Source organism: Halyomorpha halys, unplaced genomic scaffold (assembly GCF_000696795.3).
Source record: "Halyomorpha halys isolate HHAL.00 unplaced genomic scaffold, Hhal_1.1 Scaffold281.1, whole genome shotgun sequence".
Lineage (NCBI taxonomy): Eukaryota > Metazoa > Arthropoda > Insecta > Hemiptera > Pentatomidae > Halyomorpha > Halyomorpha halys.
In genome coordinates, this window is record NW_027108453.1 from 287,786 (window position 1) to 312,118 (window position 24,333).

General features: G+C 30.4%; 1 protein-coding gene across 5 annotated transcripts in view; it reads left to right on the top strand.

Moving 5' to 3' along the window:
• grn (GATA binding protein grain) overlaps positions 1 to 24,333 on the top strand; it is a 260,366-nt gene that overhangs the window by 184,485 nt on the left and 51,548 nt on the right. The gene's annotated exons all lie outside the window — the stretch shown is intronic.

Below are 24,333 nucleotides of genomic sequence, written 5' to 3' on the forward strand. Positions count from 1 at the left end.
AGCGCTTTTCCTACTGCTAATTCATTTGCGTATCCATACCATTCCTGAACCCGCTCATATAGGAAGTAATCCATCAGAGAAGTTTTCTTAGTACCGTTGGATCTGACGTATACCGAGCTCTCAGGTCTGTTACATATGTTAAAATTAACGAGAGACGGAGGTGGTCATGCGTGAATTTCTCCACTCTTCTCTTAAGCCGGGTATATCAAAAGAAGTTGCGGAGTTTTACATATAAAGAACACGTGAAACATTGTCGAAACACCCGCCTCTGGAACCCTGTGAATAATTGCGCTAAGAGAGCTTACATTTTATCCTGAGAACGGAGAGATGGTTGTAGCGATTAGGGCTGTCGTGGCAGCAGGGATGTCAGCCAGTCCCTGGCAAGCAATTAGTGCAGAATTTTCGCACTGAAGGAGCCATCCCTCTTACTCCCGCAATTAACTTTATTGACGTTCAGGAATCTCGGAATTGACTTCCAGTCTAGTATCAATTTTTTTCTGCAATATTGTCGATGCTATGTTAGCTAATTAATTTTAAATAACGATCCTAATTAATTTGTACAATTATTGGTTTTTTATACTGTCCAAAGGTAAAATATTTGGTATGTTCACTCATACGACTTTGCTAACAGCTAAGTCCTATATATACATCGTTCTTTGTCCAATTAGTCGAATACTTTTTTTTAGTTAAGCTTTGTATATAATTTAATTATTTTCCAATCGTAGAAATATCCGTAGATCTATACCGTTCTCATTTTTAAATTGTCGTATAAACAAAATTATAATTTTTAATCCTATTGATATAGTGACTTAAAATAACCTACCTTCTTCACCCAAAATGTAATTATTAAGTTATAAAAAATTCTGAGACGCAAAGAAAAATATAAAACTTCATCTTTTACAAGATGATTACAATTTTGTTGAGACAATTTAACTGAGGAAAGAATATAATTTTCGAATTATTAAAAAAAAATAATAAATATACATGAACAAGGTTCCAGCAATCTGGTCAAATTATTTTGGAAAATTGCATACAAAGTACAACATACCGTATTGCTACTAATTCTGTTTCGATTTCGAAGTTTCTTTTTTGGTGATAATGATAATTTAGTTTTTAAAAAAATAGAGTTTCCTCAAACACTACGTTCTTGAAGAAATCAAATCGATAATTTGGTTTAATTAAAACATGAAGAAATGGAACTTCTGAAATTATTGGTATGTAGAAGATTGCCTAAATCATATTTATTTTGTTTTTGTCCAAAAAAAAAAAATAAATAAAGATGAATAAAGAAGTAATTATCGCAAATAAAAAATAAAACTAACAGATTTATCAATAGAAAAAGAGCATAGAATAAAAATGTAACGGTGACACTAATTTCCCTCACAGATAGGAGCAGTTCCAGTATCGGTTATCTCGTATCAGTATCTGTACACAGCCCCCTTCCAGTAGGTGCCTAATGTATTCCAGTCCCCGCATCTTTATGTATTATCTTCTCCATTATATTAATGAATTACCATTAATAACTTATAAAAGGATTCAAATTAATTAATTTCTTTCATATTTTAATAATATATCTGAGGAGAAACAAATGAGATTATTAATTACTTAAGTACTATTGCAAGTTTACTCAGAATTACTTATGTGTTTTTTTCCTTTATTTATTTTTCTTCATCTAAAATGTTATTATTTTCATTATTATTACATTTTTAAAAATATTTTTATTATTTAAATTTATTTTTGCTATAATATTATATAAGGTGAACTGTACAAGGGATTTGAAATTAAAATAAGTATTTAAATTAGACCATTTAAAAAAAATTATATATATTCACTTACCACGAATTTTTTCTAAATTCAGCAATTATGAAAGAAAAAGAGAAGGATTTAATGTAATAAAAATTAATTATAACAGTGTTGATAATGTTTAGGTTATATCGGAAATATAATAAGGAATTAAAAATAAAAATTTTTGTAAATGTAATTAGAGCAATGTAGCCATGTAAATAGCGCCCATATTTAAACAATAGTGCAGATGGTTTTATCAGAATAAGATTTTAAGTAAAATTAAGTAAAAGCATTAATATGACAAAATGTAATTATATGGTGGTGATATACTAAGGGAAGAAAAGGTGATGTAATCATGAAGATAGGGAAAGAAAAATGTAGAAAAAATAAAAGCAATAAAATGAAAGAACTTCACGAGTATAAATACATTAAATAAATAATCCTCTATAAAAGATTAAATTGGTGATAAGTTAATAAAAAATGTTTTCAATGATTATAGATAATCTATAATGTATATCAGTGGACAGTTTCAATTCCACCTTTACTTTAGAGCGACGACATAAACGGATGAGATATAGCGAATGAGAATCAACTAATGAAGCCAGACCTTAGCAAAAACACTAACTAACAGTCTGAGATATTGACAGTTATAAACAGATGATAGTACACGTGTAAACAGAGAGAGAGAAGGGAAAAGGAATCGTGATAGAGGGCGCTCCAACATCCATCACTCTGCCTCTATTGTTTCTCTACTCTTCTAATTAGTGCCATTGTGTCTGTCCCTGTCTATGTATCATGTCTCTCTCTGTCTGTATTCTTACATAAGAAATGGCTGTGTTTTCCAAGGTCCATTTAAAAATATTTATTCCAAGTGTGTTATAAAAACCACTCGATATTCTACCTAAGGTTGATAGAGTACTTCAATAGTTAAATAAAACGTTTTCAAGCTGTTACTTAATTCATGCTTAGGTTAAAAAAAGAGACTTAAAAAAAAAATCTAAAGTAAAATGTTGAGTAAATTTCTCAGTTTGATATAAGAAAAAAAGAAATATATGGAAAAATAGGAGGTGTTAAATTGTTCGTTACTTTTTAAGTATTCAATACAACAATTATTTTAACTATTATATTGTTCGTTTCTGTTCAAGTCTGAGTCAAATGTTTGTCAGAAAATAAATTCATAAATCCAGAGAACCTACGTTTCCGGTTCTGAAAACCACTGACAAATAATTAATGCACTAATTCTAAGATTTTAGAAACAAAAAGTGTATAAAATATCAAATAGAGAGCAAGCAGCTCAGTGGTAAGGCACTGTGCCATTAACTCCATGGAACCGGGTTTGAATACCGCTGCAGCAGATAGTCATTTTGGGTTTCTCTGTAGCCGTGATATAAGTAAAAATATGATGGCAGAGCGTGATCCTGACCAAATCATCTCCTTGCACAATCGTTGGTCTAGTAACATTACTTCCTTATAGATTAATTTCTTAATGATATCAAATATAAGTAAATAACAGGTTTTAGATTTTTCTTTTTTTACTTTCTTCCACGTCTAGACTACAGAATCCTCTTCCATGGCTACACCACTTCTTTTCAGAACATAAAATCAGAAATTGTAAAATTTTCACTAAAAGCCTAGAAAGGATACCGATAGAATGTTAAAGGTAATCCGGTTCCATTAACGTAACTTATACTTTACTGGTTAGGCGAATCGCATATATGATTACTTTCGTAGTTGAAACGATACCTTACTGACTAAGAAATGGTTTAAAGATACTGAAGGCAACCACAATTGGTCATGAAACGGGCGGCGACTGTGTAACCTTTACATTGCTCAGAGTAATTTTCTAAACGGCCTCACGTTCGACTTCATGTATTATTCAAAACGGCCGTGCTACCTAGATCTGTATAATATTATTTAAAAGACCAAGACTCGCTGAAGAGACTCGCGTACCCTGGAAGACCTAATCTCGGGTAATTAATAAGAAGGAACGTCCCACGCGATAGGGAACGATGATCTGTAAATTACGACATAGGCGATGATTACGGAGGCTACCGTTGGTCCCAATGAAGTCCACTCTTTTCTCCAGATCCAGCTCTAATTCTAGCACAAGAAGACATTAATTGCAGGGAAGGATTGGATTTGTGTGGCCGTGGGCTTCCGGTAGCATAGATCAAGCAGTGCTGCCACCTGCTATTATGAGGTAGCAGAGAGGTTTCCTTAATTCTAGGCTGCCACCTCCGAATGCGCACCACACTTGATGAATGAAAAGGCCATTGTAAGCCGAGCTGCGCCCCACAAAGGCTCCACCTTGTGTCAATTCATCTGTTTTGATTGGTCCGTCGGCGGACACCGAATCTGCTCTTCGTTGCGCAGTTCGTCGGTGCGCATGAACCGGTAATCACGAAGCTTAGTAGACAGTAGGCGAAATGAGGAGAAGAATACATTTTTACTTTAATAATGGAAATATTTAGATAAGGTAAATTATTGCGTTGCACATTCAATCAGAAATTCATTTCCTAGCAGAATGAAACTGAGCCTAAATTGCTGCAGGTTCATAAAGGAGAATAAAATCTTTGTTGCATCCTAAAAAAAAAATTTAAAAAGCACTCAATTTGTTATTCCGTTCTTTTCCAGAAAGTTTACCTAGGAAATGTAGTAGTGTGTCCTACTACACAAAGTCTACGGAGCAATTGGAAATGTTGACGCAATAAATAATATATATTCCTGTTTATAACGGTAGACTACGAGCCAGCGAAATGAAACTTCGGCAAACTTTTGGGTGAAAAAATATCAAATAGTGGGAAAATTTGATTTGTGCTAATATTTATATTGCTGCTATGAGCTCAACTAAAAATTGGACTAATGAACTTCAAGCATGAACTTTCCCTGGTTTACTTTATCTTAACTTATATTACACATCAGTAATATTTTACTTAACTAAAGTAACTAATTACAGAGAATCAATTCTAAAGGTGGAGTTACTGCCCAGAAACGTTATTAAAATAAGTCAAATTTTGATTAGAAGATTCTAAAACAAAAATTCCAATCACAACAAAATATCTAGTAATTAATTGGTCGTAATGTCGAGTATTAGGAGACGTGAAAAAGAACGAAAAAATATTTCAAGCGACATCCCACTTCAACATTCTAATTCAGATTTATCTAATAATTATTTATTTGTTATAATTTGAAAACAATTTTTAATTATTCAGAAGGGTGTTAAGCTGTCAAAGTGGGGTTTAATAGGTTGACACCTAGGCCATTGATTTCAAATGATATATAAAGATAAATGGATATAAAAGTTTAAATAGATTTTCTAGATTTTTTTGTTTTTATTATAGTAAGTTATAGCTTCATAAAAATTCTAATATTTGTATGCATAGTCTCTACTAAGTGCTATTTCATTTGTACATTATCATGATGCGCTCCTATTTACTGGTTCACTTACTAACTTCTTCTTCCTCATGTTCTACTGATCCTTGTCCTCCACCCTCCACTCCCCTCCGCTGACGGTGTTCGGGAGAGCAGCTATTTAAGAACTACTCGCTAACCCGCTTATCCCGGATTAACCAGACCTCAAGCCCCACTAAATCCTACTATTGTCCTCAACGAGGGGCTGTATTTGCTTTCTTGCTCTTCTCATCTTTTGGATACGTTCCATTTTTTTATGCTACCAGTTTGACATCCTCCTGCCGAGTGGCGAATGGAAAGCTATTATCCGATTTTGGGTATGAGCAAAAAATAACCAACTTATTGACCGAGGACCTCTCGCGACCGTTGACAAAATAAATATAAGGCAATAATAAAAAAGTAACTAGACTAAAAAAATATTAGTAAAAAGTTTAAAAAGTATTATAAGATGTTTAACCACTTATTACAATTAACTTAAATTTAACAATAAAACATTGGTACAATTAATTCTTACATATGATGAAATGAATTAGCTAAAATAGCTTTGAACCTATTTAGTACAAAAAAATTCTAAAGAAGAAAAAAATTGTAAATAGCATAAGAATTAAGTTTTTCAAAAGTCTTTTGAGTTTCCTATTACCCGAATACGAATTTAATTAAACAATTCATAATTTTATTTTTCATCTTAAGCATATACCATGGAATCGTAAAGCAACCTGACTCAAAGGTGGGTTTGAGTACTAAAAATTATAAAATAAATTTTTAATGTAAAAAGCACAAAAACAGAATTCGTTTTCACTCTGATACATTTTTATATTTGAAAATTAATATTATTTTTTTGAGTGTCTCAAGAATATAAATTGAATCTCCGTTTGCGTCTATCGAAACCAAGCTGTTCTAGAATTGTAGGAAATTTGTTATGGGTTATAAATGCACAAAATAATATTTGTCAAAAAATTGCTCCTTTTTGGAGAAAATCTGCATAAAGGGTTAAATAATTGTGGTTCTCGGTTTTATTCAGATTTTGCTTATTTATACCACGAAGGAGCGATTTTGCGAAAATTATTACTCCTTACATTTATAACATAAATTAAGTTTTCAATAATCTGAGACCAAATTAGTCTTTATCAATTACTTGGTAGTTTAAATAATTTTTGAAATACTGTGTTTCAAATGTTGGCAAATACAAAATGGATGTAGCATTTTGCAATTGATTCTTTAAATACCCTCTTTATCAATCATTATTTTTCTAATTAATTAATCATTAATTTCATTAATTAACAAATGCTCAATATGCCTTTAATAGATAATAGTATTTATTAGAAAGGTATTTATGTTGAGCACTATAATGGACCAAAAATGAAGGTTTTTATTCGAAGTTAAGGTGGCCATACAATCAAGGATGCTTCAGCTATTGGAGGAACCATTAGATTAAATGTTTTACTTGAAGTTATACTTAGGATCCCCTAAGAATTTCCTTTAAGTTTATTGAAGGTTACAAACAACAGTGTCCAGTGATGCTCCTTTGCCTGCTTGCTCTCTTGTCCACTCCTAAGGCTCATATCGACTCCAATGAATCGATTATTTCTTGATCCGATTCCTACACATCGATGACTACCCTGGGAACGGGGCATTAACGTCGATCCCGATCCAATCTGAAGTGGCCCCCGTAAAAAAGACGATAGCCCCAGAGACGAGGAACGGCCTGAAGCCGTCTAAAACGAGGAACGGACTTTTATTAAAGCGTCCTCTCTTTTTTTTTTTTTTTATCTTACTTTTAGTGGTGGGCGTAACCTCTTGGCTAGGGTTATAATTACAGTCAGGTTATGAGCCGTACGTGGCGCGACTTAATCCGACCTGCCTCGTCTCAGGTTTGCGATCTCCTCGGGATGCCTTGTATCAGAAGTTAAGTTCTCTCCAATAGCAAATTCAATAGCTGACTTTTTTTTCTCAATGTAGTTTAAATTATTATTACCAGAACAAGTATGATAGTTCAAAAATTAACACTGTTATATCTATGTATTAAATTAATTAATTAGGCCTTACTATTATCGATTTATTATTATTTGTAGGAAAATGATATTATTCTCGCCGCGACTTTACTGTGATATCATACAAGCATTGGTTTTATAAAAAAATAAACTTTTATACTATAAATATATTCCATAAAAAATAAAAAACGCGATAAAACAAAATTTCTTCCTTAGAATTATTAGACCTGTTCGGTAAGAGTAATTAGATAATATTATCTCTTAATTGCAAGTTCTCTTGAGATAATTTATAATTTCTGAATAAAGTAAATTATATATTGTTTATTACAATCTTTAATAAAGATACAAAATATACCGAATAACATTAATAAAATTGAAGAATAATTGTAATTCTAAGCTAAAGAACTCAACATTCCAAATTAACAATCCATAGAGACTAACAATACATTCGACGAAAAAAAAAAAAAACTTAAGCTGTCAAGATGTCAGAATGTCATCCAAATCTTTTGACACAATAATTTGGAATGAGAAGATATTTTAATTGATTCTGTTTGATTCGACAGGTTATAAAATCATTTAGATGAAATTTTCAGGTTACTATAAAATAAAAAAAGTATCTAAATTATTTTTTTAACTTCCGAAAATATTTTCATTGAAGTTTAAATAATACTTTTTATTGATTTATTGTTTTTTTATTATTTTTGGACGCCAATTGAAATTTTCAAAGTTAATTCTCTAGCGTTTCAATAAGCTTTTGGTACCCAAAACGTTTCAGTGTTAACATTTAGGTTTCCAGCGTTTTGAAGTTTTAACAACTAGGAATGATTGTTAGGCAGGGTCAGAAATGAATGCTGATCAACCTACGAAGGCGTTTGTCTTCTTCTTCCGTTGTACATCCATCATCCAAGTGTCCACATAAGAATTGTAAATGATTAACGAGAATCAAGAAGAGGATGTCCAAAAAAACTGTACATTTTTTCATAAAGTTTTACGTTGATCATACGTGAATTATTTAAAGAAAGCATTAATTTTGACTTAAAATTGTGTCTATATATTAATTTGAATTTAATGTATCTTATTTTTAATAAAAAGACTATAATGCGCGTCAGAAGAAAATTTTCAAGTGCACTGGGATTAGAAAATATAAAAGAAAAGAAAAGTTACAAGTGAATCCACAATTACATGTTTAATCAAGATACCAAAAAAAATCGGAGAAGAACTGCTGATAATTTATCATAAACATGATAATGTTCCATATTTCTTTTGTTTTAAAAAACGTAATTTTAATATATTTTTTTAATTTAACTATTACGGTTAATGACCAAATAGGTAAGAAGTGAAAATGACCTAGATTAGAGGAAGTTTAGAAATCTTGATATGTTATCCGGACGCTATCTCATCTTGATAGTGCACGAACAGAAAGCATTCCCGTGAAAGATGGAAAATGTTCCCTAGTGCCAAAACCTAGGTCTGGAATTGCGGCTGTTAAACAGGGCGATAGGTTTCTGCCAATACAAACTGATTTAAATGGCAAATTATCCTAGGTATTTTGTGTAACATTTCTGGCATTTTTAACATTTAGTGGAGGAGTAACTAACACAAGGTCCCCAAGAGAGCTAAATAAGTAACACTGAAAAGCAAATAAGACTTCCCACAATTTATTTTTAAAAATATTTTGAATTTTAATAATTTCCGGAATTTAATAGTCTTGTATTATTAATTTAAGACTAAGTATTAAAACTCCATTATTACCACCGTTGTGTCGTCCATAAGTAGTCGTGTGTCATAAATGAGATTCCTCTAGTATTTGATTTAATATTCCTTAATATTGCTTTGAATATTATAGATTATTAAATTATCAAAATATAAATACATTTCATTAATAATTGTTTGAAAAAATAAAACGACATGCGAAAAAAAAAATTCAGAAATTAGATAATATAATGTATTGTACCCAAAAATTAATCATCAGAGTATTTTATAGAATATAAGCTAGAAAAGTAATTTAATATTAAATGATTTTCTAAAAATCATTTTACCATTATCATGGTTCTTTAAGGTCTCATTGTCATCATTTAATCAGGATAATGGGTATAAAAATCTCTGATTAAAATTTGATTTTTAGATTTCGGCTTTGACTAAGTTCTGACCAACATTAAGATTTTTTATTCTTTTAGAAGTATCATTTTTAGAAGATAGAAGATCAGAATTAGAAGTAGAAAATTGGAGCTAAACATTATTCGTTATTTTTTAAAAAAATATGTTTTGCTCTATAGCGAAAGAAACTTTTACTTTCAATAAGTAATATTACTTAAAAGCCATGAAAATATTATATTATAGTTCGAAATAGTAAAACTCACCTTTTTTTCAACAATACAGCAAATTCTCAAAATCAGATGTGTTCACTCCTGCCTTCTAAACTCATTAAATCATTTTAACCGTTCGAAATTTCGTTGTATCTCCAAAGAATTCGGAACATAGTTATTAGGATTTTTTTAAATATATTAATTGTATCAGCAGATTAAATTGCGATCAGTTGAATAAGAAAATACGATCAACTTCCGGACGCTGCTCAAGTCACTCATTTCGAGAACAAACTTACAAGAGATGAGAAATTTCCGGCCGAAATCCAGTCGAGAATCTCGGGTTACATTTCTTAGAAACCCCATGGTCTTTGGTATGCTCTGTTGTAGGTCTGTTCGTTTATTTGTCACAGGCCTAAAAAAAAAAAAAATAAAATAAAAAAGAAGCTGAAAACTCATAGGTATTTAGTGGAATACATATGCTACCAATATTTCAAGAATTTTATAAAAGGAAAAATATATTTTTATAATTTACAAAAAAATTTAATTTCTGTTTGTAACAAGTATTTTAAAATGATTTTAATATTTTTTCGAAATCAATGAAAAAGATTTTAATAAAACATAGAAGTATGAAAACAAAATAAATAAGAGGTTCTGTAAGGAAGTACTGTTTTTTGAACAACGGTTGTACAAGGAATTAACTTGTTCCAAATCAAACTCAACCGCATGGTTTTCCTAAATAAAGAGTACCCACATTATAGAGGATGCATTTGCTCCAAGTGGCCAAGGGTACCCACAGGGTTGACATACAAATTAAATGATATTTAAGTAAAAACTGGTCCAGGTAACAGAACTTCATTCTTATCAGCCCTGACGAAACCCTGCAATGTAGGGCGAAACGTTGTTTAACAATAAATATATTTCTTTTACTATTTTGACACATTTATTGACCATCACCCGGAATATCTTCCTCTAAGATATTTAAGTAAATTCATTAAGTCAATAAAGCGGAAAATATCATTCGATATCCTTAAATAAAATATACAAAGGAGGCATAACAATTATAAGTGCCGTTACGAGCCCAGAAATAGATTGAGAATTTGTATATAAAAGAAGAGGGGATGGGACCTATAATAGCCAGGGCTAACCATATACATTAGTTCATTTCTCTTCTTATTTATCGAGAGTTCGTGATCCGAGATATCGATAGTTGACACAGAACGTGGGACCCGGTGGGCGGATTTTTAATCCTTCGTAGTTAATCGACTCTTTTTTTATCGATCCTCAGCCCCGCCCCTCCCATCGACGCAATCTAAAACAGGTGTAGCGCTACAAAAACCTCTCGCTCTCTCTCTTACGGCTATCTCACATTTTACTTTTATTTTTGGGATTAATTTTTTTTTTTTTAAGTTGTTCAATATTTCTGCCCGAGAATGAATAGCTTTCGTACATTCTTCATCATAATCTTGGTTATCTTTTAATCTATGTTTTGTTTACACTCTGAGTCTATATATGGTAGCTTTGATGCCAGTAAGTAGTAAAGGAATACTGGAAAGAAGCTGACTGAGAAGTCATAAAGAGGTCACTGATTACGCAAAGTTGGGTAAAATTGGAATAATGAAGTTATAAATAAATCAATATTATTATTTATTTTATTATAGCATACATATTTTTTATCTTCTTAGTCCATCACAGTATTGGGAGCCCGCTTATAGAATAATTTCTTATCAGCTTAATTTTCTTTGTTAGCATTCTTATATTAAAGAAAAATTAATAAAATCAAATTACATCAACAATATAAACTTGATATACCAATCATATCGTATATAAAATCAACAAATCGAAAGAGCTGCATGCAGCAAACTAGAAAGCAGTAGCCCTAGATAGGCAGGCTTATTCGGGCGGCCAAAGATCTAGTCTGTAGAGCCGAAAAAAAATATATTTTCATTATTTTATTTTATTTAATAAAACAATTTATTTTTAGTTATTATGTATACATCGAAAAAAAGGGATAAGCCAAAGAATAATTTATAATTATGAAAAGAAACGATAAATAAAGCATATATATATATGCTTAATTTTTTTCAGGCTTGTTAGATTATTATTTAGGGCGCTCAAACCTATTTGTTAATTTTAATTGCTTCGAAAGGTCAATTAAGCAACACAGATTTCATTATAACTGCTTAATTGCGGGGGAGTCTGATAGCAATTTATCATACGAGATTTTTCCTCAAAAATGTAGTGGATATATATTTAGTCATCGTGTTATAAGAATTGCGTAAATAAATGAAGATAATTACAGGTTTAATTTAAAAATTTAAAATTTCATATTATATTTACAATAACCATTATTAAACTGTATAAAAGGGAATTTTATGTTGGCAAGAGAGTTATGAATCACTAGGACTTGTTGCCAAATGAAGAATCGATCTATACGACTATATGATTTTGTGATATCCATTTACAAAAATAGAAAAAATGAATAAAAGTCGGAAGGCGAAACAAATAAATATCGATTCGTCCATTTGATTTTACTAATTTATTACTAGAGCCGGGATGACAACTTTTATTAGAGCTGTGCTGTTCAGAAACATGATATAAAAAAAGACGAGACACTCCTTCTAGGTTAGTGGAACTGGTCCCAACTATGCCGTGAGGGTCACCACAAAAAATTTAATACCCAGAAAAAAATGTATTTAAGGATCAGGTCCAGTTTAAGATGAAATATTAATTGTTCGTATTGTACGTTCTCGATGGGGTTTTGTACGACAGGTGATGTGGTGAGCTATTTTGATTCAAGCGTACCTGTACCGCGGAAGGTGAGGTGTAAAAAAACGCAACTTTCACTTTAGATAGGATTTATGAGCACAGAAGGGTATCGTTCGGGAAACAAAATTAAATAAAAAACCTTATCCAATCTAAACCCGACGAGGCGGAAACGACTGTTGTGTAGCAGGTTGTTGCACCTGATCTTAATCGATTAGCTTTTTTTATTATTATTTTTATCGATTTTACAGGTTAATTATATAGTGGAGGATTGAATTAAGTCCTAACAGCTTTTGTCCTGAGAAAAGGCAGTTTCTCATATAGCTAATCCTAGAGGGGAGATTAACGACATATTGAAAACGATCCGGAGATTGCAGGCCGTGAGCTATGCCTCAGCTCTCTCAACCCTCTCATTATCGGCAATATTAACTCACAATTTTAATTGATCGTCGTCCTCCTTTACCTAAATTAAATCCTCATTGCCCAATAAAAATATAAATATTTCTGCGAGGTTGCGTGTGATCGCATGGTTGAAGTTGACGTCAGTAATGGACACAAAGTTGTGCCAACTTTAAGAGAAAAAGTCAGGACATCATCAACAACCTAAGTACCCAAAAACAAACAAGTTCACAACCAATATGAATAAAAGTAAAAACAGAATTACAGAAAAATAAAAGGACAAAAAATAATATAGGTACATAAGTAGTAAGCGAAGAAAATTTATAATATAAGAATTATAAGCAGAGAAAAATAGTGTGAAAATATAATAATAATGTTAAAGGCTTTGCGAACCCGAAGGTTCGATACCGATACTGCTAACTAAATGCATCCGTCCAGTTACGACCGTCAAAATCTATATTTACGAGATCAGTCTTTATACAGTCCTATGCTTAGGTCTATCCCTCGGACTTATAGTGGAGGATTGAATTAGTTTAATGTTTAATAAGAGAAAATAGTAATATATATATATATAGTATTTAGAATTTTACTTTTAAATAATTTTATATTTTACATACATTTACTCACTGTTTTTTTTTGTTTTTTTTTCAAATATATTATTTACTTCTTCCGCCTTTCATAATTTTCATATTATTATATTCTTATACTGCTTTTATCTAATAATACTTACACTAAAGATTTTCTTCCTTTACTGCTTAAGCATCAATATTATTTGTTAATTTCTTGTTGTTTTTATTCTTATTTTTATCTTACATGGTTCTTATCTTAGTTTGTATTTAGCCGTGACGAAGGCCTTGAATCATGGCCGAAACGTTAGTACTAATAAAATTAGTTTTATGTATTTATGTTCGTAACTGGCCACACCCCCAATCATCTTATTATATAATATCCACGTTCTACAACAAATGCACCATAATGAATAACAGTTATTTGTGATGAAATAAATCAAAATTGTAATATAATGAATTAGCCTGTCACAATTAAATCTTTTAAAATGAATTTCTATTTATGAGATAAGATCTTAAAGTAGATTGAAATTAAAGATTCGATATAATGGAACATATTAATTTTCTTTGTTTTTATTTTATCGATCTAAAAATACGAAATTGAATCATATTAAATTATTAATTCAGATTTAAATTAGCGACAGACAGTGCTCAGCCATTCTAAAGGTCACACGAACACTGGAGCAGGTTTTGTAAGTTTCCTAAATACCGCGTTGAGATTAAATGGGTCAATGGGCCTTCGGACTGGACATATATCAAGTCCGCTAACTAACTTACTAATTGGAACAAGTCTCTGTACGCGATGCTTTCTTTTAGGAACAAGGCTTAGACAACTGGTCAAGGGTGTATCATGGAGCAAGCCAAGTGCAGTTATATTTTACTGAACAAGTATTTTTTGACTCAATAGATACCAAGTCACAATGATTCAAAGATAAAACAAACTATCTAACCTACTGCAGAAGAAGAAGGGCTTAAATTAATTTGGATAGGTACTTCTAAATCTGACACGTATTCAAGATCAATATTAGAAAAGAATAACATTAATGTTCTCTATAATATTTAGACTATAAATAAAGTTTTATATTGTTGTTCAGTAATATTATAGAATAAAACTTTGTATATATATTTTTCAAAAATTACTTTGATTAGCTTTTTTATATAATAATAAATAGCTGAATTTTATTACTACTTAAAAAAAATACTTAAAAAATACTTGAATAAAAAATTTAAAAAGCCCAAAAACAAAAAAATATAATTAAAAAAAAATCAGAGAATGGAATTAATATTCAGATAATTTACAATTGCAATTTTTCATAAATAGACCTATGTAATTTTCACAATTATCGAATTGTCTAAGACTATTTAGACAGTGTTCAGGCTCCATAAAAAAAAAATAATAAATTAATTTCACATATAAACTTATTAATTCCAACATTTATTATTATTTTATTTTTACTGTTAAAATAATCAACAACGATTCTCTTATCACAATGTCTAATACATTATCTACATTAAAATTAAAAACCTACAATAATAAATTAAACTAAATAAATTAATAGAGATAATGGTATTATGATTTTCAAATGAAGTATTTATAAATTTAAACTTGTTAGTATAACAATACATTAATCTAAACTAGCATATGGGTGTACAATTTTTTAGTTTGATCTGACGGTTTTCAATATACTTCAATTTTTTAAGAAATTTTGAGCTAATAGGAAGGGAATATTGAATCTATGGATTTTTTTTATTTCATTATTCTACTTTACCTGATCAACTTGGTATGGGTATAGTACAATATAGTGTATATAGGGTTCCACGTGAGATACCCGTTGGGAGTGACAGCGGCACACCTTCTCTCAACTTTTTTTTTTCGTTTTTATTTCCATTTAATGCGGAGCTCTATCCATTGCTCTTGTTGGTTTATTTAGAAGTCACGATGCTCTCTCCTAACCCCAAGTCCCAAAGAGAGCAACAAAAAGAAAACTGAACCAAAAAACGTATCGGCCTCGTTGCAACCTTGGCACTTGCTTGAATAGCAATATCCACCTCGATTTGAATAAAGACTCCACTATGTAGCTAATGTGACTCAGCATGCACAGCGATGTCTTGCTATGTTGGAACATGTCGGTTATGTTGGAACATGTTGGCTATGCTCGACCACGGGCCCGTACACTGTTGGATTAATTAGTTACTTTTTGTAAGGACTACCAGAATATATTAGTGGCTCGGCGGGTTGAGTTTCTATTTTGGGAGGCTAACAAGACTCGTATTTGAGAAACCCGATCCTCCCTGCAACAATAATAAAGGCCATGCATAACTTATGTATTTAATTTAAAATTAGATCAACCACGGCCATTCTTATTTTAATTTTAATTTTTTCCTCTGTGTTATTAATATAATATATGATAATGTGTTTGTAAAAACAGCCTAAACTGTAAAAATCGATATTATATATCTGAAACACTTTAAATGCCATTCATAAAAATCAATGAACTCTGCTTTAATAGTGGCATGAAATAGACGTACTCCAAAAATATTACCGTAGACTTACTTTCTCTACTGGAGTAAAGACTCCCTCAAAGTTAGTAGAGCTATCACGAACTAACTTCATTCTACAGTACAATCTAAGGAATTTGTCAAATACAAAATAAAAAAAAAAAATTCTTTTGTCAGATGTGCCTACTATGACTCCTAAAAAAAAAAAAAGTAGCAATATTAACTCTATCCAAACCAACATATCGAATATTTGAATAGTTCCATAAGCAATTAAAACAAAATGATTATGACATATTTAATTTTACTGAACCAGCAGAACGGTCCCTTTATATTCCATCAATTTCATGGCGTAGCCATAGGCTATGGCTAGACTATACCACCTTAACTGGACTCATATAACACCTAATAATCCCACAAGGCACTCGAAGGGAGAAGACTCAGTAAAGTATAGTAGACTTATGTATATTGATACATACTCACTAATGTTATTATTTTAATGAAGGGTACGAAAAAAAAGTATTTAATTTAAAAATTTATGCTACGAATGTGTTCTACAATTGATTAGATATGCAGCAGTAAGGAGATTTTTCATTACCCCATTTTTGACCGATTTTTACATTTCACAAACTGTATCTATTGGTTTCACCGGTACTTATTATTCGTATTTTATTGGAAATTATTTAGTAAAATAGTAGAAAAGGAACTTACAAAAATAATCAAAAAAGCATTTATTAGTAACCCAGGTTTCACCGCACTTTGTAGGGCAAGTTGACTTCTAGTTTAGAATCAAGCCCTGAAGAAGCCCTGTAAAATGGGACGAAATGTTATTTTCTGATAAAAAATTGTTGTACCTTTCTTGACTGCCAATCGGACCATCTTCCTAACATAATCATATTGTGTTTCTTTTCTGTTTTAATATTTTTATCTTATTTTTTTAATGATTAAACCAAACCACTCTGTACTTCTCCAGGCTATAAGAGAGGTAAATAAATATGTAAAATACTTAAGAGCGTATGGATGATTATTTAATGTACATATTTTATTGTGGAGAAAATGGTGAGGGGCTGCAGTCAATAAAAATATATTATATATTAGTATATATAATATATTACTCATATTATCTTATGGTCAACTATTAACACCACAATATTAATTGTGGTTTCAAGTTTATTATTATTATAGTTCATCAATATTACTTAATTTAAACTGATAGTAAAGTACTGTTCCCGAAAATGAGGACATATACAGAGAGCTAAGAGAAGAGAGAGACCAAACGCTTAATATTCCCGAGCGTGGAATTCGGGGAAGGAGAGGGTGACTGCCAGCGATTCATTAGAGTCACCGCATCTTCTTTTTGCTTCTCGGTCTGTCGTCCTTTTTTTTTTTTCCTTTTTTTATTTTATTTTCTATCTTATCCTCTGTGTTTCTCTGTGTCCCTTTCTTGTTTCTGTCTTTTTTTCTCCTCGAGGGTTTTCTTATTTTTTATTTATTTTATTTTTTGTCTGCGTGTGTGTTTCTCGGGCATTATTTCAATGGCCAATTTCATTAAATGTTGTCAAAACAAGGCTGTCCATTCCGATTTTTCCTTTTTTTTTTTCTACTTTGTCTTACAAGATTTTGATGAAAATTTGAATCTGAATCGACCGATATAGTTTAGATTCGGAAATAATAAATCACTTGATTTTTCCTTTTTAACCCATGAGCTATATAATGCTTGTTTTAAATTTTGTTGGTAATTTATAAAATACTTTTTTATTTATGGATGTATCCCTCAATATATTTACCAGATGATGTCTAAATGTTTCAATAGGTTCCAAAAAATATATTTATATATTATCAAAAGAGCAACATCAAATAAAAAAAATCCCTTATAAATATAATATTTCTGTATCACAATAGGAAAAAAACGGAGTATGTTTCAAATTTAAAGACATAATAAAATAATACTATTTTAAGTTATATTTAACTTGAAATATAACTAACTAAATATATAATGCATTTACAATATTTTAGGAGAAATATAACTACACAGAAAATATTTAAAAAATAAAATGTCAATAAATTACAGATAATAAACATATTTTATAAATAACGAAATAAAAATTACAAAACTACGGGACATTTCTTGACTAACTAAAAGATAATTGAAAAATATCAACATAACAGTTCCTTACTAAGTAACAAAATAAAATAAAATATAACTTACTTGAGACTAGTGAACATTTTTTTTTTAAATAAAAAGAAATTCATTAATTTTAATTGAATGGGCTGGCTCCGAAAAACTGAGTAAATTTATGAATGCAATTCTCTCACGTCGTCAAATAATGATCTAAAATTGTATAAATATTTTTTATCATTAATATGAATGCTGGTGTAATTACAATTCTATGACCTAAACCGTCAGTATATTTAAAGTAATGAGCTCAAAGGAGTAACTGGATTCAAATTGAAATTCATTTCTATCCAGGTAAATGTTGGAGACTAGTTGGTCTAGCTGGTGGGAAAACATTCCACATTTGCGTTCTCAAGTATTAACAATAGTTCAGCCATGTTGACTTAAACGCCATGGAAGTAAATTAAATTATTCTACCTCATATTAAAAAAGAAAGAAAGAAAGAAAATGACACGTAATGACAGAACAATTAAAAAAGATTCCGTTGAAAATTGTCCCTATTACGGACGACCAAGGTTGTCGAAAACTAAGAAATAATAATGTTACATTGCAAACGGATATTACATGACATTCTTAAGTTTATAATGGTCCACGTTGTTTGAAAAATATGGATAACTCAAAGCTATGGTGAACAATTTTACCATAATATGTTTAATAAAAAATAAAAAAAAAGTAAAGATTTAGTGTTGCTAAGTTAACACACATAAATATTTTAACAATTCACAAACGTCTACATCACGTGAAATTTACATTAAATAAAATGTTAATTTGTTAACGAATTCTGAGCTATTGTTTTTGGTGAAGAAGTTCTTAGTTTTTACCTTCTATTAGAAACGGTATAATTTTTTCCAAAATTACATTTCTGAAATTGTCAAAGTATTGATATAAGACTATAACAGAAATTTGTTGATTTTTCTTATCCGTCATTAATGATAAGCAATCATAAAAAAAAGAAGTCGTTTTACACTATAAAGGATATATTAAACTAATTTGTTTTTATATGATACAAAAAATCAAATTTTAAATAATTAAGGTTATAAAGTATGCACAAATGCAAAGTATAATATAATTAGTTAAAATTTATAGTTTAGTATAGTTAGACCAGTAGCATAGATATTTATGATATATGTTTAAGTAGGATGGAAAAAAAATGACTAAACTTAATAATTAATTTAATTACAAAGCGTTGTAAACTTAGATTACCGATGTTTTATTTTATTAAAAAAAAGATCAAATAAAATTAATATTAATAGATAAAACAAAACAATAAAAATATAAGATACGTGAATTAAAAACAACAATAGTTGATGAAATGATGAAAATGAATAATAATCAGAGAAAGTTAATATATAATTACATAAATAAGAAATTAGATTAAATAATTATACAAATGAAAGTATGGATGCTTTGGTATTACATAGCATACATTTAAGAATTGACAAAAAAAAAAAACAATAAAAATTATAAGCTATTTTATAAAGATATATAAATAGAAAATGAACTCAAATAAAATTGTAGATAGATAACATAACTATTAGGGGAGCAGGGGAGCTCAGTGAGTAAGTTGTGCTGAGGACCCAGGTTCGGATCTGTTTGTGGTAGATAATTATTTATTTCTATTACTGTAGCCGTAGGTCCAACTGTTGAGGGTGAACATAAATACATAAGTACAGTAACTCCTTATTAAAAAAAAAATCCAATAAAATAAACATTAATTTCATGTCTTTTGACATAAAAAAAAAAAAAAAATATGCAAAAGATATAGCTTTGCATCTTTGCATATTTTCCTGATACATTTTGTCTTTAATTCGCATTTACACAATCATTCATTATCAATCATATTCATTCATCATTACATTAGTAACATACAGTTCTTAATTTTTTTCCATTCATATTATTCATTCCATTCATGATTTCTACTATATATACTAGATATATTACTAAATATATACATATTATACTTTCTAATATATCTTGAAACATAAATCTTTCGAAAAGGTGACGGTGATAAATAATAAGCTAAAAGAGACTAGCTAGAAGGAAGAGTTCACTTCGCCTCCACACTCAATTCGCCTCCAAAATGTCGAATTTGCATTTAAATCACCGGAGCAGAATGCCGAATCTTTTACGACCCCGGCATCTCGTAGTATTTATATAGAATGATTTAATTACGACCCGTCATTCTCGAAAGTTTCCAATAAATACGGTGTTCTGGATGAGATCTTGTACCATCAATTATCCAGGATACAAAAGCTCGAAGACAAGGTTGACCATAAAGATGTAAATAACAGAAAAATAGACAACCTGGATAATAAATCTTAAAGAGTCTAAATCTCTTCTGTTTTATTGATTCTTCAAAGTCTTAAAGAGTAAATAACTTCAAAGAACATATTTCATAATTTGATGGGGATTATTTGAAGGATAGTTGACAATGGTAAAGACCCTTTGCTAGTGCTGACCACACCACACCTAAAGAGCAGATCGGACCCGCAGACCATTATCCAATATAGGTCCGGATGCTAATAGCTTTAGATCCATATCAATCTCCATCTCATCCAGATAAGAAGCCTTTCATCGTCTGCATCCATCAATTTTAGCACCTAATTTGCCCTAACAGCCACTCAACTCTTTTTGGTACTTATGGGCTGATCATTGCTTACACTCGCTATATTTCTAATCATGTTTATAAACAACATGTATAAAAATAATAATATTTATATTAACATATATATATTAGATATATTTAAATAGTCGTAAAGAATAATAATAGTTCTATTATGGAGTCCTTTTATTTGTTTTAGAGTATTTTTGTTTGGTCTTCTCTTGAGGTAAAAGGGCTTTGTCATATATACATATATATATCCTGAAAAAAATAAATGGATATTTAGTATTTTATATGTAAACTATAATAAATTTATTTACAATTCACACATAAAAAAGCTCGCGGGGGTTGATGTTGAAAGAGGCATCTGATTCTCTTTCACGTAAAATTAATATTGGTAGAAAGTGTGGTTAATATAGTACACAGGTAAACTTGTTTTATCTCTTACCCATGTCAGGTATTTATCAAAACAATGATAGGATTCAGAAGGTATTCTTTCACACTATGGTCCTCACTTTGTCATGAGTAAAACGAAATAATTATTTATCAAATATGCAATGTCTTTAACAACAACTAAGTCAGTTGCAGTCCACTATAGTTTAAAATATATTATCATTTGAATTGAATTAAAACTAAATGTTAGCATGATTATTTAAAATAATAAAATTTTAAAGTTTAAAATTATTTATTTTTTTAATGTATTAATTTATCAACATAAAAATAAATTAAAAAAAAATTAAATCATGATTCAAAATCAATTTCATTTTACAGAGTGACATTTTTAATTAATTATTTATTTAACTAAATGCTATGTAATATTTAATAATATAGGTATTACTGCTATACTAACAGTTTAGCAATTTTAGACAGTACAAAGGTACTTGTTTTCTGCTGACAGTATTGTTAGCCAAATTGGAATGGATGATAAAATACAAGAAATAATTAGATAAAAACACATATATACTATATTAAAGGTTAGTGTCAACAGCTGTGATACTAATCGAAAACCTTATCTTACGACAGTAAATATCATTGTGTATACAATCATAGTCTACTATGACAGACACTAGCCCACCCTGAAGATGGGTCTTAACAGCAATTGAACAAAATCTCTTGTGTATAATATCTTTTGATTATAATTTGCGTCTCTTTCTTACTCCCCCCTCAATAGTTTTTCCTCTCATACAAACTTTCTGATACTCTTAGCATCTCTCTCTTGAAATAGCAACATGTTCCCTCAAATAGAACTATTTATTTGGCAGATCTATACCGCACCTGCGGCAGGTAGTACCCCAAGCCCCTAATTACCTGAGGGCAACGCGAAGCCCCAACGGGAGGAATAAATCTCGCGCCAAAACCGTGATATGTGCCGCAATAAATTAGACAAAGGCGCTCTTGAACAAAAAACTGTTTTTATTGTCGAAGCGGGGGCATGATTCAGGGACACATTGTCTTTTTTGGCCGGACCCGCGGACGCGCGTGTGAGTGTGCGCTCCGTTCCTACCTGCTGCTGCGCCTGTGTGTGTGTCCTTTCGGTCCTCACGATTGATGGTACCCCCAATTAAAATGTGTCCCCTAGCTAGGGTGGCCCCCGCCTAACAGATATTCATCTCTCCTTTTACTTCTTTTATTTACATACCCACCGTTTGTTTAGGGTGTTTTTATTTTTACATACTTCTGTATAATCTTTTTTCGGGTGGTCGCAATGTTTCGTGCCCTCAGCAAGAAAGACGAGTATAATTGAATCGTAAATGACTAAATAGATATGTCTGACTGAACAAAACAAACTACATAGATAAACATACTCAGCATATTTAAAGTCGAAAAAAAAAATGCTTTATATCCTTACATATTATCAAATAAATAATAATACAATGAAAAGTGTACGTATAAAACGACTCATAATTATATAAATCCAAGATCTTTTTATTTTCTTCAGCATAATACCAGTGTTTTTACTTACTGTACAATTAGTTTTACTTTAACTTATTTAAAGTACCGAAAGTCCATTTTTAACTTGATAATAAAGAAATAAATATCAAAAAATTAATTATAGAATGATCTTAACTGACGTTGGCTGGTTTTTGGAAAAAATGAGTCAAATTATTTCTGATTTTAATGAAGAATATCCTTATAATTTCGTCAAAAATATTTACATTTATACATATGTTTTCTAAGATTAAAGTGTAAATATGCACATATTCTTTAGTTAAGACAAACATTTATACTAAACAGTTAAAAAAAAAAACTGTTACTGTTATATCATATTTTTAATTATAAAAACCCGTTTGAGTATCACTGCTATAATTATCTATCGATATCATAAGCTACCTTGAACACGGCCATCCCGGAACAAGGTCAATATGTTTTATTTTTAACCTCATTACATCGCATGTTATTATTTGCAAGTTGGAGTAAATTGTCAAGTTATAAAAATGTGCTATATTGATAAATTATGTGCTTGTATATAGTTCTGAACATCTAAGAGAGTTATTAAAAAATAAAAAAATGTAACCATAAAGAGTCGAAGGTTTTATCTAAATCTTCATAATATGCATTCTTTTACTCACAGCACTAATCTAGTATTCTTTATGATACTGTTAACGCTGCCTCTCTCTCTCTCCCTCAACTAACACGTATATTATATGTATAAATTTATATTCTCCTTCTTTTTGATCTTTCCTTTTCTACACTGCGCAGTGTTAGATGCTTTTCGGTAGAATGTGTGGGTATGTTTATGTGTGTGCATGTGTATGTGTATGTGTGTATATACATACACTCATAAAATGAAGGCTCTGAACGACGAAAAACGTGAGAGAGGGCGAAGTGTGCCGTTGCTGTGGGTGGATGAACGGTGAGACGAGACGATCCCGACCCGCCGTTTAAGTTAATGTCAGTATATTATCATATTTTCGTGGTAAGCATATAATCAGCCAATAGTGGGTCCTCTCTGGGAGTATATAAACTGCCATCGCTTAGTCCTATTGATCGGGTCACGGGTCACGGATCGGTACTTCGTGTCGTGGAATCCTTCTAAGAGGATCGCGGGTTCGAAACACGTAGGTGAGACAATATAACATTTTTTATCTCCAATAGTTAAATCTAGGTATATTATCATTAACTGTGCCCAATAAATGTTGTATAATCCAATAAATCATCCAAAAATATATTTTTAAACAGCGCGGATTTTTCAAGGTTGTATCACTTTTATTAATTTTTTTAAAGTAATTTAATATACTATTATATTACCGAGAATATGAAACCAGGCTTATGAATAACGATCCCATTATGAAGAAATATTTACTTTACTAGTTAAAATATTTCAAAGATTCTTAATCCTTTATATGACGAACCTTAGAAGTTATGAATAAAACCATAAACTACAAGACTTACATAAAAAATCTCAATATAAATTATGCAGACATGATAAATAAACTTAATATATAATTAAATAAATAAATGTGAACCGCAATGGCACATGAAAGGTTCTTTAAGGAAGCATTGTTTTCAGGGAAGTTAAGTTTTTAAGATCAGATTTTTCCCCAATCAAGTGTATCCATTTTATGACGCTAAGTATTAATAATTATGGACAGATCAATTCAGTAAAATAACCTAATAATATATTTATTTTATCCAAAGAAATTCATGACGATTAATAGATTGAGCTAAGATGACAGAATGAAGATAAAATAAATTAATGGAAGTGTAAAAAATTAAAATTGTTAGGGGGAGAGGTAAGTATAAAAATAATTAACACTCATGACAAAATTTTGATTAAAAAAATAAGAAAGCGCTAATCATAAGGCAATATAGTGTGAAATGTTTAATTATATATATA